Here is a 17833-nt window from a genome sequence, read left to right as displayed (position 1 = left end):
CAGCTCTCATGGGGTGGGGATTTTCCAGTAGTGCTGTACCAAAAATTGCTCTTATTCCACCACCACCCCGCACTATTTTCCACTAGTTAATGACAAAAGATTGAACCTGGGATCTTTTGCATGCAAAGCAGATGCTCTACCAAGGAGGTGCAATCCTCCCAAAAAATAAAGTTACATTGCCTTGGCGTCTTCCCTCGTCTCATCTGGCAGACATTCCACAGTCATTTGAGCCACAGGACTAGAGAGCATAATGGGCCTGATCACGTCCCACCAAAGATGCTACTTGACAACTTATCACTTGTCTAATCCCCTTTAATAAAAGCCACCTAAGCTAGCACCCAACACCTTGTGGCGGTGACAAGTCTTCCTTTTGGCTGATTAAATCTGGCTCGCCTAACCAGATCAAAAAACATAACTGCAGGTAAAAGACAGAAAACCCAATCACAGTTTATAAAAGCAGTAAACAACCACCCCTCCTTAAGCTACGACTGAAAATTGTACACAGCAGCAGGAGAGAAACAATAGATAAAAGCTAGATCCGAATAACTGCTGGTTTCCATGCTGTCAAAGGGAGAGAGCAGCCAATTGCTTCTTCATGCAGCTATGCTGTGGTGCAGTTTGAGATCTTTTGTACCGGCCATGCAGAGCATGAGTTCTACCACTGGATTACTAGGGATTTGGAAAAGAGGCACTGCTCAGTGGCCAAGTATATGATTTGCATGCAGAAGGTCCCTGCTCCAATCCCCAGCATCTCCAGGTAGGGCTGGGAAAGACTCTTGTCTGAATCCCTCAAGAGCTGCTGCCAGTCTAGGCAGAGGATACTGAACTGGGGGTGGGGATGGTCTACCTCTGTAGAAGAAACTACACACATTTTAGCAACTGTTAGGAGAGCTTTGCGCATTCCATAGACCGCAAAAAAGACAAATAATTGTGTGTTAGAAATTAAGCCAGAACTATCACTAGAAGCTAAAACGATGAAAGTGACGTTATCATCCTCGGGACACATAATGAGAAGACATGATTCACCAGAAAAGATAATCATGCTGGAAAAAACAGATAGGAGTAGAAAAAGAGAAAGGCCAACCAAGAGATGGATTGATTCCGTAAAGTAAGCCACAGACCTGAACTTACAAGATCTGAACAGTGTGGTTTATGCTCTTGGAGGTTGCTGATTCATAGGGTCGCCATAAATTGCAATCGACTTGACGGCATATAACCATAGCAAGGAGAACCAGTGTGGTGTAATAATTAAACTGTGGGACTAGAACATGGGAGACCAGGGTTCAAATCCCCATTGAACTCACTGGGTGACCTTGGGCCAGTCACTGTCTGTCAGCATAACCTACCTCACATTTTTGTAATGAGGATAGCATGAGGAAGCAAAGAACCATGCACACCATCTTGGGCTCCTTAGGGAATTGATTACCACTGTAGCTTTGTGAACAGCTGTCTGCTAACAACATTTGGCACCCTTAACAAACTACAGTTCCCAGGACTGTTTGAAGGAAGCAATGACTGTTTAAATTGGTATAATACTGCTTCAAATGTATGGTGCCAGAGAGAAAAATGGTTTAGAAAGTCAAAAGTGTGGAGAGAACAGCCCCTTTAAAGCCTAAACTGAGAAACAGGCAAACTGGTAAAATTAAAGGTGCCATTAACATTTGATGTATATACTAGTCAGACGAAAGGTACCATTAACAGGTCTTGGAATATCTGGGAAGACATTCCCAGATGTAAGAACAGACTCATGTTTGCTGACAAATACCAGCTAGATTTGACTTTGTTCCTGTTCTTTGCCTTTGTTTGGTCAGGGATTATTTCCATTTTGGCTGACTGTAAAGCAGCTTCCTGTGTACCCAAGGTAATACATCTGCAAAGAGCTTACAGAACCACAAAAATCACAAAATTGACATTTGGGCATCACTTTTATTAGGCCAACCAAAACAGTAACAAAATAAGCCTGCAGATCTTCCAGAACTCCTTATCAGGATGGAACTCTAGATAGTAAAAGTTTGGGAGAAGCACTGGTAAACAATGGGGAGGGGGAGGGGGAGGGAAAAAACAACATTGAAGCCATGAATGGAGTTTGCATTCAGTCAATCTTAAGGTGGAATGTGGGAGGAGGTGCAAAATACCTAGCACAGCTTTATTTACATGCTAGTCCCTCTATTTTTCCCCTTCACCACTCTGTTTAATCCTGATGATGAACAGTTCTGGAGAACTCCAAAACACACTTATTTTGTAATAGTTTGGATTTTAGAATTTTTCTCTATGGACCAACACAGCTACATTTGCTTTTGGGATGACAAAAAACAGAGGCAACCATATTTTGTTCATTGCAGCAGAGGGAGGGATCCCCACTATAATAAACTACAAACAGGGTTTCTTCAATACCCTTTGCAACTTCTTTTGCTCCAGCATCCCATCTCTTACTATCAGGTCTTAGAAAGTCTTCCAAGGAAAGTTGAATGGTAGCTTGCTGCTTCCTGCATTTTAACAGGTTCTAAGAAAGATATGCAGCTATATTGTTACAACCAAACAGCTGCTGACCTTTTGGCTTGGGGTAGTTTCCCCCATCAAAAATCTGCTGCAGCAATTCTCCTTAAGGTGATGACCTTTGGAATCACTCCTTGAGGCTGTTGCTTTAACAGCAGTTCCATCAGCAGCAATTAGCAGGTGATCAGTGTTTATTTAGCTCCATACTTCCTCTCTACTCATTACATTCTACTTAAAGGCACAGGAGCCATGTTTTTCCCCTAGCCACTAGGCAACCCCCCCTCCTGTTAATATAAGGTCTCACTCCTCCATTTGCTCAATATCATCCCTAAGTGGGAACCTGTGGGGCGAAGTGTAGTCCAAAATCTCTGGAGGACACTAGGACTGCCATCTGATACACATTTACCCTGGGAGTAAGTCCCATTGAACCCAATGGAGCTTACTTCTGAGTAGACATGTACTGGATTGCAGCCTAGGTTGGGAAAGACTATGGTTAGAGAGCTGGTGCGGTGTAGTGGTTACAGTGTTGGACTTTGTGGTATGCCTTCAAGTCAATTCTGACTTATGGCAATCCTATGAATCCTTTTTTTTTGTATTCATAGGGTTTTCATTATAAGAGGTATTCAGAGGAGGTTTACCATTGTCTCCCTCTGAGGCTAGTCCTCTCCAGCTGGCTAGGGCCTGTTCAGCTTGCGACAGCTGCACAAACCAGCCCCTTCCTTGTCCGCAACTGCCAGCTGGAGGGCAACTGGGCTCCTTGGGACTATGCAGCTTGCCCACGGCTGCACAGGTGGCAGGGCACATAACCCCTGAGCCACTCACTGTGGGGGTGATCTTTAGCTGGTCCTTGACACCCAGGAGACATGAGCAGGGATTTGAACTCACAGACTCTGGACTCCCAGCCAGGCTCTCCTCCCCACTGTGCTATAACAGCTGTCATGAGTGTTGGACTAGTACCTAGGAAACCAGGGTTCAAATCCCCACTCAGCCATGAAGCTCACTGGGTGACCTTGGGCCAGTCCTGGTGTGGGGAACCCAGTGCTTGGAAAAGTTACTTTTTTTGAACTACAACTCCTATCGGCCCCAGCCAGCATGGCCACTAGATTGGGTTGATGGGAGTTGTAGTTCAAAAAAGTAAATTTTCCAAGCTCTGGGGAACTGTTGGCCCTCCCGATGTTGCTGAACTACAACTCCCATCATCCCTTGGCATTGGCCATGCTTGCTGGGGCTGAAGGGAGTTTGAGCTCAGCAACATCAGGAAGGGCAAAGATTCCCCACACCTAGGCTACTCATTCTCTCTCAGCCTAACCTACCTCACAGGGTTCTTGTGGGAATAAAATTGGGGTGAAGAATCGTGTATTCCCTGAAGTCCTTGGAGTATGAGCAAGATTTTATAAAATGTAATTAATGAATACCAGCAATCCACTTGACTGGATGATTTAATTATTTGCGCAAGGGCTCTGTGAGGTACCTGTATTAAACCTTGAGAAAGTTTGCAGAGAATTCAGTGTATAAACTATGGAACTTGCTCCCTCAAGAGGCGGTGATGGCCACCAACTTGGATGGCTTTAAAACAGGATTAGACAAATGCATGGAGTATAAAGTTATCCATGGCTGCTAACTCTAATGGCTATGTTCTGTCTCCATTGTTGGAGGCAGTATGCTTCTGAAGCCAAGTTGCTGGAAGCCACAGGAGGGGAGAGTGAGAGTGAGAGTACTGTTGTGCTCACATCCTGCTTACGGGCTTCCCACAGGCATTTGGCCACTGTGAGAACAAGATGCCGGGCTAGGTGGGTGACAGGCTTGATCCAGCAGGGCTCTTCTTATGTTAATCATAGAGTTACAGAGTTGCAAGATACCTTAGAGGTCATCTAGTCCAACCCTTTGCTAAGAGCAGGGGCTGCAATGCTGCCATACCTGACAGATGGCCATCCAGCCTCTGTTCAAATACCTCCAGAGAAGGAGCGCCCACCACCTCCCATGGGGAGTCTATTCCACTGTTGAGCAGCTTTTACCAGCAGGAAGTTTCTCCTGATCTTAAGAACATCAGAAGAGCCTGCTGGATCAGGCCAGTGGCCCATCTAGTCCAGCATCCTTTTCTCGCTGGGGCCAACCAGATGCCCCAATGGGAAGCCTGCAAGCAGGACCTGAATGCAAAAACATTCTCCCCTCCTGTGGTTTCAGGCAACTTGTCTCGGCCTATGGAGGCAGAGCACAGCCATCATGGTTAGTAGCCACCGATAGCCTTATCCTCCATGAATTTGTCTAAACCTCTTTGAAAGCCATCCAAGTTGGTGGCTTCATTTCCATTTCCAGCCCTTGGCTCTAAACCTGGCCTCTGGGACAACACAGAACAGGCCTGGTCCATCTTCTGAATGACAGCTCTTCAGACAGAGAGAACATGTTGGATGGATACGCTTATTCATGAGGATGTCCTGCTAAAAGGAATTTATTAGCAGCCCTTGCATTCAAGGATTATAAAGGGAAGAGCCGCAGCAATGGTAGAGAATGTGCTTTGCATGCCAACGGCCCCAGGTTCAATCCCCCTCACCCCCAGGTAGGGCTGAGAGAGACCCCTGCCTGAAACCCTGGAGAGCTGCTGCCAGTCAGTGTAGACAATCCCGAGCTAAATGGATCAATGGTCCAACTCATTATAAGGCAGCTTCCTAAGTGCTTATTCCACAGCTTCTTTGCTATGAATGCTTACTTCACTGTTGTCCCATTGAACTAGGAGTGCCAACTGATGGGGGGGACCTGGTCTAGTCTGCTGCTGGGTTTTTAAGAGATGTTTGATCTGCAGAAAACAAACCAGTGATGCTTTTCGTGGCATGGGAATAGTCAAGTTCACTTGCTTGCTGTTCCAGACCAAATTGCTCCTAAAGGCCCACCTACAAGAGCTGGTTCAAAAAGTTGGCAAACCTACCTTGGCCTCAACATTGCTCGTTTTAGCAAATAGGCATACGGTTGGGCTATTTGTTAGGTTGCCCACTGATAATAAAGCCAGCCTGGACTTCTCCTGTGCATCGAACAGCCACTTGCTGTGCAGAAACCAACCCATGAAACGTTTTAATGGCAGAAGAGGGTCACCTGCTCATTCTTGCAGCTTAAAGGCACAGCAGTACTAAAGCGTGCAGTCTCTTTGTCTTGTTATTATCATTCTTTATGTTGCTTTCAAAACCAAAAGTCCTTCCCGAACGTCTCACAATCGAATACCTCACGGGTAAAGCCTGCTCAGTCACCAGGGGAGGCATAAACACCAACAAAAGACAACCCGCCGAGGCTCAAAATGATCGCGATCATTTTGCAAAAACTTTGCTGAAATGGCACTCCTTTTTGATTGGAAGTTGATTTCCCTCCTGCAAAAGGTGCTAATTAGCCTTCCAAGCTAAAACAGGCATTGGGCTTCTGGGAACTCCCAGGCCCTGCCGCCGAAAAAGGGCAAACGAAACAAGAGGAAACTTAGAGGAGCGGCTTGCGCGATACTTCCTTGCCGCGCTTTAGTTAGTTCCTTTGCAGGTAAGAAAACTGCCTACAGTCTGGAAAATATTTTTTTAATTGAAGCCTTTTTTCGGTTGAGTAAAAATTGATATAGATTAGCATAAGCATTTTAAGAATTCTGTCTTTTGTTTTTTTATATACGATACTTGGATGAAAAATCATAGATGATGGGAAACATTTAGACACTGGGTTGTCTGAATTATTTGCTGTGCCCTATATGTTGTCTAGAACTGTTCAGTTGACAGCATATATCTACGTGTGGGAAAACTATAGGCTTTGTGAACTACCATGGAACTTACTATGGATGTGGTATATGACATTCCTTGGAATACTATTGGAGTTACTATTGGCTCCACCACATGGCCCATGGTTCTCATCTGAGAAAACCAACTTCAGGAAACACACCACACTGAAGTCTGAATAATGTTTTAGGAAATGTTCTGTAATCCATTTGCTTTTACTTTGATCTGTGTGTCTTCACTCACTTTGCAAATGCATAAGTGTGAACAAAATTTGTATTTTAGGCATGTAAATATAGTAACAGTTTAATTTATTTAGCTTTATTTTATCTCAGTTGAGCTAAAATGTACTTATTTGCTTTGTACTTAATGTACTTCAATCTAGATTATTTCTTTTGTAATATTGAATTTATTTTATGTTTTTACATTGTTGGTTTTTGTCCTGCTTGAATTTATTATGCTTTGTAAACTGATTTCTCTTAGTTGTAAGCCACTTTGGGCACAGCTTGCTGTGGAGAGGTGGCATATAAATAAAATCAATCAATCAAGAAAACGGTGGCGGTTTCTGCAAAATGGGTTGAGGGAGCTAGCGGGCAATTTAGTTTGTTATATTCCCCTCTCAAGAACTGGGTGGCGTTCAGTGCTAGCTCTACTCAGAGGAGACCCATTGAAGTAAATAGATATGACTAACGAAGGTTCATTAATTTCAATGAGCCTATACTGAGTAGGACTTGGAGGAATCCAACCCATTGTCTCTTCCCAATCTTTTCACATTTTTCTTTTTCTCCGTCTTGCAAAATTGTAGTAACAACTTTAAAGTATTGCTTAATGTTGGCCTGCATCTTAATGCTTTGACTTTCTTGGAATAGTAGGCTGTTGGCGTGCAGATACAAAGTCTTTTGACTTCTGCCAACTCCCCAGACCGACCCACTGTGGGGTAGTGGCCAGCAAACTGAGGGGCTAAGGAACTCTGGTTTCTAGCCCCCACGCTTTTGGGCAAACTTGTGTTAGTTATTTACCTCTTGGCCTAATCTACCTTACAGGGTTGTTGGGAACTGGTGGTGAGGGCAGACCACTAACTGGGCTTTTTTTTGGAAGAGGAGGGGTGCAAATAAAAAACGGAACTGATTGCATATCCTAGGAAGCATGTAAAGTATTTCTAAGCTTGTAAAGTATTTTGGCTTCTCTCTTTGCTGTTCTCTCCACCTTGCCTGTCTCCAGTCTTTCCACTTCATCTTCTGTCTATGTTGTCAGTCGCTCTAGGCTCTGTGAGCCATAATCCCGGCTAGCTAAAAAAAGGAGAACCCGGCCTGAGATCGCTCCCACCACCCCTGAGTGCTGGTCATGCTGATGGGAGGTGGATCTGATAGCCCTGGTACAGGCTAGCCTTCTCTAAGGAATATTAAAGGCTGCACTTGGAATCTTGGTCGGTTGGGGTCCTGTGTGGGTAGTGGAGAAGGAAGCCGGTGCCTGTGGGAACAGCTATGCAGAATTTATGGGGATTATGATAATAGGAGATAATGTGTGGGGTCCCTTCATGTTGGTTGCAGCCATGCCCCCTCCCCCTTATTAATCTACAGAGTTTAGAATGCGATCCTTGTAAATGCAACATATGTCCCTAGGCACAATAAGTATGAAAGGGGAGAGTGTTAGCTCCTGAGAAGAGTCTTCTGAGTGGCTGGCTCATCTCCTTTCACTCTGATTGGCTCCAATTGGCAGGGAAGGCCAAGGAAGCATGTTAGACTCTTCTCAGTGGCTAAGGCACTCCCCTTTCATGCTGATGTGGCTCGTAGAATGTTGGAGATGTAAGGAGCCTGCTACTAAAAAAGTAAGGAGTCTTAAGACCCTGGATGACTACACCCTGGGTGTGTGTGTGTGTGTGAGTGTGTGTGTGTGTGAGAGAGGGGGGGCTTCTAGAGCTTGGAAAAGTTACTTTTTTTGAACTACAACTCCCATCAGCCCAATCCAGTGGCCATGCTGGCTGGGGCTGATGGGAGTTGTAGTTCAAAAAAGTAACTTTTCCAAGCGCCAAAGAGGGAACGAGATCTTCTAGCTCTTGCAGAAACTTGGTATGAATGATTCAGTAGAACTCGACACTTTAGACTGTGCTTGCATGATTTGGTGCCTCTCCATGCAATAAATAAATCTTGTAGGGAAGAGTCCTAGTCTAGCCCTTTGCCTTCGTGTGCCAGTTTTGCTAAGTGGACAAAGCCCCCCCCCCATTTTCATTGTGCTGGTTCTCAGTCTTGATGAAGCTGCTGATAGGTGGGCTCAAAAACAGCTAGATCTAATTGTGCTTTACTGTTTGTATAGTGCAGTTCACATGCTTTATGCAGCTGTTATCCTTGCAACAACTTGGTAAGGTACATCCCCCTCCTCCCATACTGCAGATGAAGGGGACAGATGCTGAGAGTAGCTTGCTTCAATGAGCTCCCAGCAGAAGGGAGATTTGAACCAGGGACTTCTGATTCATAGCTCAGGCTTTTAAACACCTACATTATGCTAGCTCTTCACTAGATAGCTAACTAGAAGTGGCTGGCACCTGCTTCCTCTTCCAAGAGTCTGACATATGAGAGGCAATGTGGTGTAACAGTTAGGGTGTTAGACTATGACCTGGGAGACCAGGGTTTGAATCCCCACTCAGTAATGAAACTTGCCTGCCAGTAGTATAGTAGCAACTTCAGAAGTGCAGGGTCCCTTCATGATAGTCACACCACGACCCCCCATTGCCACACCCACTTTCCACTTTCTGTTATATCCCTTGCTCTCTGACATCTGAGTCCACACTCCACTATAACAGACATCCCTAGAAGCCAATCAGCATGAAAGGGGAGGCTGTGTGTTAGCTATTGAGAAGAGTCATCAGTGGCTGACTCACCTCTTTTTGCTCTGATTGGCCCCAATCAGCACAAAAGGACAAGGGTTCAGTGGCTAACACATTTCCTTTTCATGCTGATTGGCACATACATAGGGACCTGGCTGAGAGCCTGCTCCCCACAAAGTAAGGGGTTGATGAACCCCCCCACCGTGACGCTGGACGACTACACTCCTGTCACCAGGTGACCGTGGGCTAGTCTCTCTCTCAGCTTAACCTACCTCACAGGGTTCTTGTGAGTGTAAAATGGGGAGGGGAAGAACCACATTCACCTCCTTGAGCTCCTTGGGGGAAAGGTGGGAAATAAATTAAAATAAAATAATAAAGCATGATTTGATGCCAATGCAATTAGTGATCCCACTGGCACAGGGGATTCAGCTGGAGACAGTGGCCTAGCAAAGGGTTAAATCCCTCTTATTGGGATTTATCCCCTGATCCAGATCTTTTTTGACTAAATAACAGCTTGAGGGGCAACTTTAACTCTGTACTTATTAATGCACACAGTTCAACCCTCAGAACACAGGTTTTACCTTGCGAACCTGAACAATTTGAGAAGGTGGTGGTAATTCCTTGTGATGAGGAAGAATTGCTCCTCATAGCCTTGCTTTATCTTTGTCATCAAGGTGGCAACTTGTGTATGGTTGGGACTGGGGATCAGGATATGCAACATGTAGCTCAGGACACAATCTAGGTTCGCAGTTGCTTTGCTCCTCGGCCTCCAGTCTTCAGGAGCAGCCCCCCCTCTCCTAATGCACCTCAGTTGCTTTGAAGAGTCCTTTGCCTATAAATCCTGGTGTGAGCTGCAGAATAAATGCTTAGAGGCAGCCTCCCACCCACCCCCAAAAAAACACTGTGCCCTCCAGATGTTTTAGACTACACCTGTCATCTGCTCCAGCCAGCAAGGCCAGGCCAGGGCTAATGGAAGTTTTAAAAATTCGTTTGGTAGCCACAGGTGACTCGGAATTGCATGCAGGCGAGTGAGTGGGCTGGCAGAGAATGGATGGAGCACTCCATTCTTCCTCTGTGCCTAGCATAGAAATGAAATAGGCTGTTAGGCAAGGGAAGTCCTTTCTCCTGCTCCCAGGCTAGTAACATTTTGTTGTGTGTAGGCTAGTAACTTATTTGTTACATGTATGTCTCACTTTCTCCAAGGAGCTCAAAGCTGTGTACGTGGTTCTTCTCTCCATTTTACCATCAGAACAACCCTGTGAGGTAGGTTAGGCTGAGAGACAGTGACCTGGCCCAAGATCACCAGTGAGCTTCATGGCCAAGTCGGGATTTGAACCCTGGTCTCCCATGTCCTAGTCCGACACTCCAACCACTACACTGGATTTTTTGTGATGGTGGGCAGTGGAGCAAAATTGCCTGAATCTTGGTTTGACTTGTACAAGAATGGACAGAGCTGCCATCCTGGTTCCTTGGCCAGGTCATATTACGTCCCCATCTTTCTAAACTAGCAGCACAGATGCTGTTTAGGAACGTTCTTAATGAGCCTTTGGGATAGTGTGTGTGGATCTCCCTACTCTTGTATCCCCCACAACAACCCTTTGAGTTAGGCCAACTTGCCAGAGTGACTTATTTCCCCCCAAGGTCACCCAGGAAGCTTCATTTCTGAGCAAGGGTCTCTCTGGTGTGCTGTGCCCTGCCCATTATGTTGCAGTGCATCACCAAGGTTATGATGGTCTCCTGCACACAATGTTCAGTAATGAACTTCATGAGATACAAAGTTGCATGTTGAGGTTATTCATTCTCTTGTTGGCTTTCTGGGTGGACTATAGCAATGGCCTGGTTGCAGTTACCTGTGATTTGCCAAGGTTTTCTCTGACTCATAGAATAGTAGAATTGGAAGGGTGCTATCATGTCGTCCCTTCTCCAGGCTAAACATGCCCAGTTCTTTCAGTCTCTCCTCAAAGAGCATTGTTTCCAGTCCCCTGATCATCTTTGTTGCCCTCCTCTGAACCTGTTCCTGTTTGTCTGCATCCTTCTTGAAGAGCGGAGACCAGAACTGGACGCAGTACTCAGGATGAGGCCTAACCAGTGCTGAATAGAGGGGAACGAATACTTCATGCGATTTAGAAACTATACTTCTGTTAATGCAGCCTAAAATAGCATTTGCCTTTTTTGCAGCCACATCGCACTGTTGGCTCATATTCAGCTTGTGATCAATGACAATTCCAAGATCCTTCTCACATGTTGTATTGCTGAGCCAAGTATCTCCCATCTTATAACTGTGCATTTGGTTTCTTTTTCCTAAGTGTAGAACTTGGCATTTATCCCTGTTGAATTTCATTCTGTTGTTTTCAGCCCAATGCTCCAGCCTGTCAAGGTCCCTTTGAATTTTGTTTCTGTCTTCCACGGTATTAGCTGTGCCCCCCAATTTTGTATCATCTGCAGATTTGATAAGCATGCTTTGTATCTCCTCATCCAAGTCGTTAATAAAAATGTTGAAGAGCACTGGGCCCAGGACCGAGCCCTGTGGCACCCCACTCGTTACTTCTGCCCAGTTTGAGAAGGAACCATCGATAAGCACTCTTTGAGTACGATTCTGGAGCCAACTGTGGATCCACCTGATAGTTGACTCATGAGATTGGACCTTTTTATCTCTGAATCCCATTTTTCTTCCTCTTGTTATCTATTTTTATAATACTGTTTTACTCTTTTTGTGTTGTTTTTGTGTACTGTTTAGAGATTTTTAAAGTGTTAGGACACTGGAACATAGGAAACTGCCATGTATTGAGTCAGAGCATTGGTCCATCTAGCTCAGTATTGTCTGCACTGACTGGCAGCAGCTCTCGAGGGTTTCAGGTAAGGTTCTGTCTCCACCCTACCTTGAAGATGCAAGGGACTGAACCTGGAACCTTCTGCATGCAAGGTCCTTCTAAGTCATTCAGAAATGCTATTTAAATAAGCCTCTCGAATTTGCCTACTGCAATAAGTTGTATGTGGGAGGAGCCTTGAAGACGGTTCAGAAACTTGCAGTTACTTTGAAGTACGGTTTTCAGGCTGCTGTTGGGAACTCCTCTAGTAAGAATATAAACTGGTTTCTGGTCCCTTTCCAAACAATTCAAAAGTGCCGATGCTTGCATTTCAAACCCTACATGAATTGCAAGCCAGGTACTTGGTAGGCATGCCTGCTCCCATACTGACCTGCCTGGGTATTAAGGTGTAATGATTAGAGCAGCCTTTCCCAACCAGTGTGCCTCCAGATGTTGTTGGACCACAACTCCCATCAGCCTCAGCCAGCATTGCCAATGGTCAGGAAAGATGGGAATTGTGGTCCAACAACATCTGGAGGCACACTGGTTGGGAAAGGCTGGGTTAGAGTGTTGGGCTATGACTTGAGAGATTAGGGTTTGAATCCCCACTCAGCCATGAACCTCACTGGGTGACCTTGGGGCAATCACTATCTCTCAGCCTAATCTACCTCACAGGGTTGTTGTGAGGATCAAATGGGGAGGGAAGAACCATGTGTGCCACCCTGAAGTCCTGGGAGGAAAAGGTGGGTGGCCAGCAGAGAGTCATCTTAGTGGCGGCACCCATCTGTGGAGTCCCTTTCCAAGGAGGTTTGCCTCTGTTGTGCCTGTCAAAGATTGTCCCCTTGGGTCCTTTGACCTCAACAACCCCAAGGGGGTATGTGTGTCTTTGCTTCCGAGAACAGTCCCAATTCCCTGGGCCACTGCTTCCCAGGCAACACTCACTTTCCCAGGGTTAGTTTATACCTAACGCCAACCCTAGAAGGTAGACTGCCACCATCCTCTTTAAATAGTTCTTCATTCTGAGTAAGGGGAAACTCAGAGCACTATCTGAAATCCTAGAGCAGATCACTTGTTAAACTCCTTGCTCTGGAGCATTAACCAAAATTATTCAACAGTAGTCAGTAGCGTGTAATCAAGGACTGGATTTAGGGCCATTACCTCAAAGCAATACACACCAATAAGAAAAGGTAGGTTATTTAAAAGAAAAGAAAGGTACATCTAAAAAAGAGCAGTATTACTTTCCTTTAAATCCAATTACTCTCAACAGGGCCAAGTATGAGATACATTCACATAATACTGTGAGAGATTCAAACACACAAGAAAATAACAAAAGCTTTCTTAGTCTAGTTTCATACTCGCTTCAAGGTGAAAGCCTGGTTCCCAATGGTTTACAAGCGTCTTCAGGTGAGTAAGGTAGTTGGAATAGGGAACAAGTAACTGAAGGATCATCCCTCATTTTATGGGGTTTTGGGTGTCAACAGGGAGGGGGCCAATTAGCCATCCTAGGCGCCCCTTCCGTGATCACCTTCTTTGAAGATAAGGAGGGCTAGACAGTCACACCAAGGGGTCTTTGATCTGGATACCCAAACTCCTGACTTTGATCTTAGGAAGTAGATATGAGATAACAGATAGGACTCAGCTGCATCTTCTGGACATTAGCAATTTGCAGCTGTCTGGCACTAAAACACTTGGGTTTCCCCAGCACAGAGTATCCCAGAGGTCTTTGCAACAAAGCCCCCCAGAATTCCCTCTGGTTGAGCCGTTTTAGCTTGACCAAACGTAGCTATTCTTGACAGTGCCAACATTACCTCATTGACACCAGGCATAGATGTATGCTGTCCTGGGTCTTCTAATGTGTTTTATTTGCTGCTGTCTTTGTAAACCACCCGGTTCAGCTTTAGGGTGATATGTCAAATCTTTTAAGTAAATGCTCCCTATGTGAGGCTGAATTATTTAAAACGTTCCAAGCATCAGTTGGACTTGAATGCAGCAGCCCCAGACTCCTAGCCTGGTGCTTCATAGGACCTTGTTTTAATCTTGTCCCATCTTCATTGGTTATCTCTTAGTTTCTGGGACTCAATTTAAAAAGTGCTGGTTTTTTAAAAAGTATTAAATGGTCTTGGCCTTGGAGGCTATATGCTCCCAAAGCAACCTGTCTGTTCTCTGTGCTCTTGTCTCGGGTTGTCAGACAAGTGGGTACCAAAGAGGGCTTTCTTGGCAATGGCACTAAGTCTCTAGAGTAGCCTTCCCTGACCTGGTGCAGACTGTTCTGATACAAAATCTGAGGCTGTTGGGAGATGTAGTCCAAAACAACCTAGAGGGCACCACGTTGGGAAAGCCTACTCTAGAGTGCCCTCTGATGATTTACCAGGCTATCGCCTCCTGTGTTTTTTAAAAAAACAGACTAAATGAATTTGTTTTGTTTCTGCTGCAGTGTTGAGAATAATGGCTGCCGTTTGCAGATTGTCTTAGATATGTGGTTCCAGTAATGTTTGCTTTTTAACTGTATAGGTTTTCCAAGCAGTTCTCTGAGTCCATTGAGCAGAAGAGTAGGATATAAAATATTAGGGTTGTGCATGTGCTCCTGCTCCAATTTGTGGCTCTGATTTGTAAATACAGATCAGGCTCAATCCAGTCTCGACAGATTTGGACCCAATTCAACCCGATTCAGATCCAAATCTGAAAAGTGCCCCTTCATATTCTGTTTAGCAAGCTAGCTAAATGTGGGCTGGATGAAACAACTATCAGGTGGCTCCACAGCTGGATACAGAATTGTACTCAAAGAGTGATTATCTATCCTTCTCAAATTGGGGGGAGGTAATGAGTGGGGTACCGCAGGGCTCAGTCCTGGGCCCAGCGCTCTTCCACTTCTTTATTAATGAGTTGGATGGGGAGGTGCAGGGAATGCTAATCAAATTTGCAGAAGATACAAAATTGGGAGGGATAGTTAATACGCTTGAAGACAAAATTCAAAGGGATCTTGATAGGCTGGAGCATTGGGCTGAAAACAACAGGATAAAATTTAACAGGGATAAATGCCAAGTTCTACACTTAGGAAAAAGAAACCAAATGCACAGTTATAAGATGGGAGATACTTGGCTCAGCAATACAACATGTGAGAAGGATCTTGGAATTGTCATTGATCACAAGCTGAATGTGAGCCAACAGTGCGATGTGGCTGCAAAAAAGGCAAATGCTATTTTAGGCTGCATTAACAGAAGTATAGTTTCTAAATCGCATGAAGTATTCATTCCCCTCTATTCAGCACTGGTTAGGCCTCATCCCGAGTACTGCGTCCAGTTCTGGTCTCTGCTCTTCAAGAAGGATGCATACAAACTGGAATGGGTTCTGAGGAGGGCAACATGGGGAGTGGAAACAAAGTCCTATGAGGAGAGACTGAAAGAACTGGGCATGTTTAGCCTTGAGAAGAGAAGACTGAGGGGAGATATGATAGCATTCTTCAAGTACTTGAAAGGTTGCCACACAGAGGAGGGCCAGGATCTCTTCTTGATTGTCGCAGAATGCAGGACATGGAATAATAGGCTCAAATTACTGGAAGCCAGATTTTGACTGAACAACAGGAAAAACTTCCTAATGGTTAGAGCAGTACAACAATGGAACAAATGACATAGGAAGGTGGTGGGCTCACTAAACACTGGAGGCATTCAAGAGACAGCTGGACAGCCACCTATTGGGAATGCTTTAATTTGGATTTCTGCATTGAGCAGGGCGTTGGACTCAATGACCTTATAGGCCCCTTCTAACTCTATGATTCTACTACAAATCTCCGGAAATCCCATTGACTTACATTGCAAAACTGTATGGGCACAACTTTCCTGTTTTTTTGACCAAGAGGCATGAAATTTGGAGACATGGCAGCTGCTATATAGGGGATTAAACCTGCCAGGTAACAAATAACATAGCAGCTTTGTCTTTTCACACAGGGACATGAAATTTTGTGACATGGTAGCCCATATAGAGGGAATCCTGCAGAATTTCAGATGGGTAGCTCCTGGAGTTTTCATTCTAGCCACCTTAAAGTTTGCGTTTTCTGTTTTTTTAAAAAGACTGAATGCACAGTCATACCATTTCTCATGTTCCTGTGTTTCCCCTGCTCATTTCTTCAAATTTTTGAAAAAGAGGTTTTTTAAAAATTAGTTTTACAATATTGTACAAGAATGGGTAGCATTAGGCATGCACAAGCTGGCAGCAGTATGCACATAGGGACATGGTAGCTCCAATAGAGGATATCAACCCTGTCAGATTTCAGTGGCTAGCTCTAGGGGTTTTTATTCTAACCACCTTTTAAAGTTTGCTTTTTCCAAAAAATATTTTTTTTGAACAAAGACTGAGTGCTCAGCCATGCCATATGCCTGTGTTTCCTTTGTTATTTCCTTCAAAGTTTTGAAAAAAAAGTTTATTTCTAGACACTTGTAGGTAGCATCAAGCAGGCACAGGCTGACATTACCATGAAAATAAACTATGTGCAGACATGACATTTGGGGACATAGTAGCCACTATAGAATAGATTAACCCTGCCAAATTTCAAGAAATCAGAAGAAGGCTAGGACTGGGGAAGGCAGCTATGAGAGAACTAGAAAAGGTCCTCAGTGTAAACATGTATCACTGAACACCGAAGTCAGGATCATTCAGACCATGGTTTTCCCAGTCTCTATGTATGGGTGTGAAAGTTGGAGTGCGAAAAAGACAAATAAATGGGTATTAGAAGAAATTAAACCAGAGCTATCATTAGAAGCTAAAATGATGAAACTGAGGTTGTCATACTTTGGACACATAATGAGAAGACATGATTCACAAGAAAAGACAATTATGCTGGGGAAAACAGAAGGGAGTAGAAAAAGAGGAAGGCCAAACAAGAGATGGATTGATTCCATAAAGGAAGCCACAGACCTGAACTTACAAGATCTGAACAGGGTGGTTCATGACAGATGCTCTTGGAGGTTGCTGATTCATAGGGTCTCCATAAATTGTAATCGACTTGAAGGCACATAACACACACATAGTCTAGGAGCTTTCATGCTTAGCCACCTTTTAAAATTTGCTTTTTCCAAGAAAGATATATATTTTTTAAAAATTACCCTGTTGTATGGGACAGATTGCCAACAGCTATAGTGAGTGAGGGAAAAATAAAAATACTCTTTAATATTAATAGTATTCACTGGAGTTAGTAATTGAAAATAATAATAATGGCTAATAATAATAATTAAAAATGTGTAACTACACAAGTCAGCTCTATCATTTGTGGGTAGCAACTGGAAAATAATAATACTGAATTTAGAAAGGTGTGGCTAAATATGCCCACAAGTTTTCATAATTATTTGCAATCAGAATCAAATAAAAAAAGTAGACAACAAAAAATGTAAATAAGGGATGGGACTGGGATTGATTTGTGAAGAACAGAAAACATACACAAGCTGAACAAATGCCATCAAGCCTCCACCAAACATTTCTAAGAGACAGAACTTACAAAAGATTTCTTCATCCCTTCCAAGCACTGTGATTGGAAAGTATTGGGTGGGATGATAATATTCTAGCTTTCCTCCCTCCTCACCTTGGAGTTCTCCTTTATAGTGTTATGATTGCTCCATTTCAGAGACGCCCTATCTGGGTTTATTAGAGACTGTTTTTGAGCTACAAATCTGTACAAATCGATTCAGGACTAGCCAATTCTCTCTGCAGGGATGTGCAGCTGCTTCAGCCTGATGTGGACAGGATACAAATAGGCCTGGATTGGCCTTATTCGGTTTGTTTGTAATTTGTACAAATACAGTGCACAGCCCTATAAAATATAGAACAGAATTCTGCAGCAGTGTGTGACTGTCCAAGCTCCCTGTGGCCCTTTACCACTATACTCTATTCCATCCTCCCCACAAAAACAGTTGGCTGGCGTTCTGTGGGCCCCTCTTAATTAGGTTTTACTGTGATTTGCACTTCTTCAAATCTCGGAG

The 17833-nt window shown here is 44.2% G+C and overlaps 1 protein-coding gene across 1 annotated transcript in view; it reads left to right on the top strand.

The window, feature by feature from the left end:
• Nucleotides 1-5658: 5658 nt before the first annotated feature.
• Nucleotides 5659-17833, top strand: part of LOC133369590 (uncharacterized) — a 40330-nt gene continuing 28155 nt past the window's right edge. Inside the window, exon 1 of the mRNA XM_061594899.1 lies at nt 5659-6012. The gene's annotated coding sequence lies outside the window, so the exon portion shown is untranslated. The remainder of the gene's footprint in view (nt 6013-17833) is intronic.

Source organism: Rhineura floridana, chromosome 14 (genome assembly GCF_030035675.1).
Source record: "Rhineura floridana isolate rRhiFlo1 chromosome 14, rRhiFlo1.hap2, whole genome shotgun sequence".
NCBI classification, from domain to species: domain Eukaryota; kingdom Metazoa; phylum Chordata; class Lepidosauria; order Squamata; family Rhineuridae; genus Rhineura; species Rhineura floridana.
Note: the sequence above shows the minus strand (reverse complement) of the source record. Positions and strands in the feature narration are given on the sequence as shown.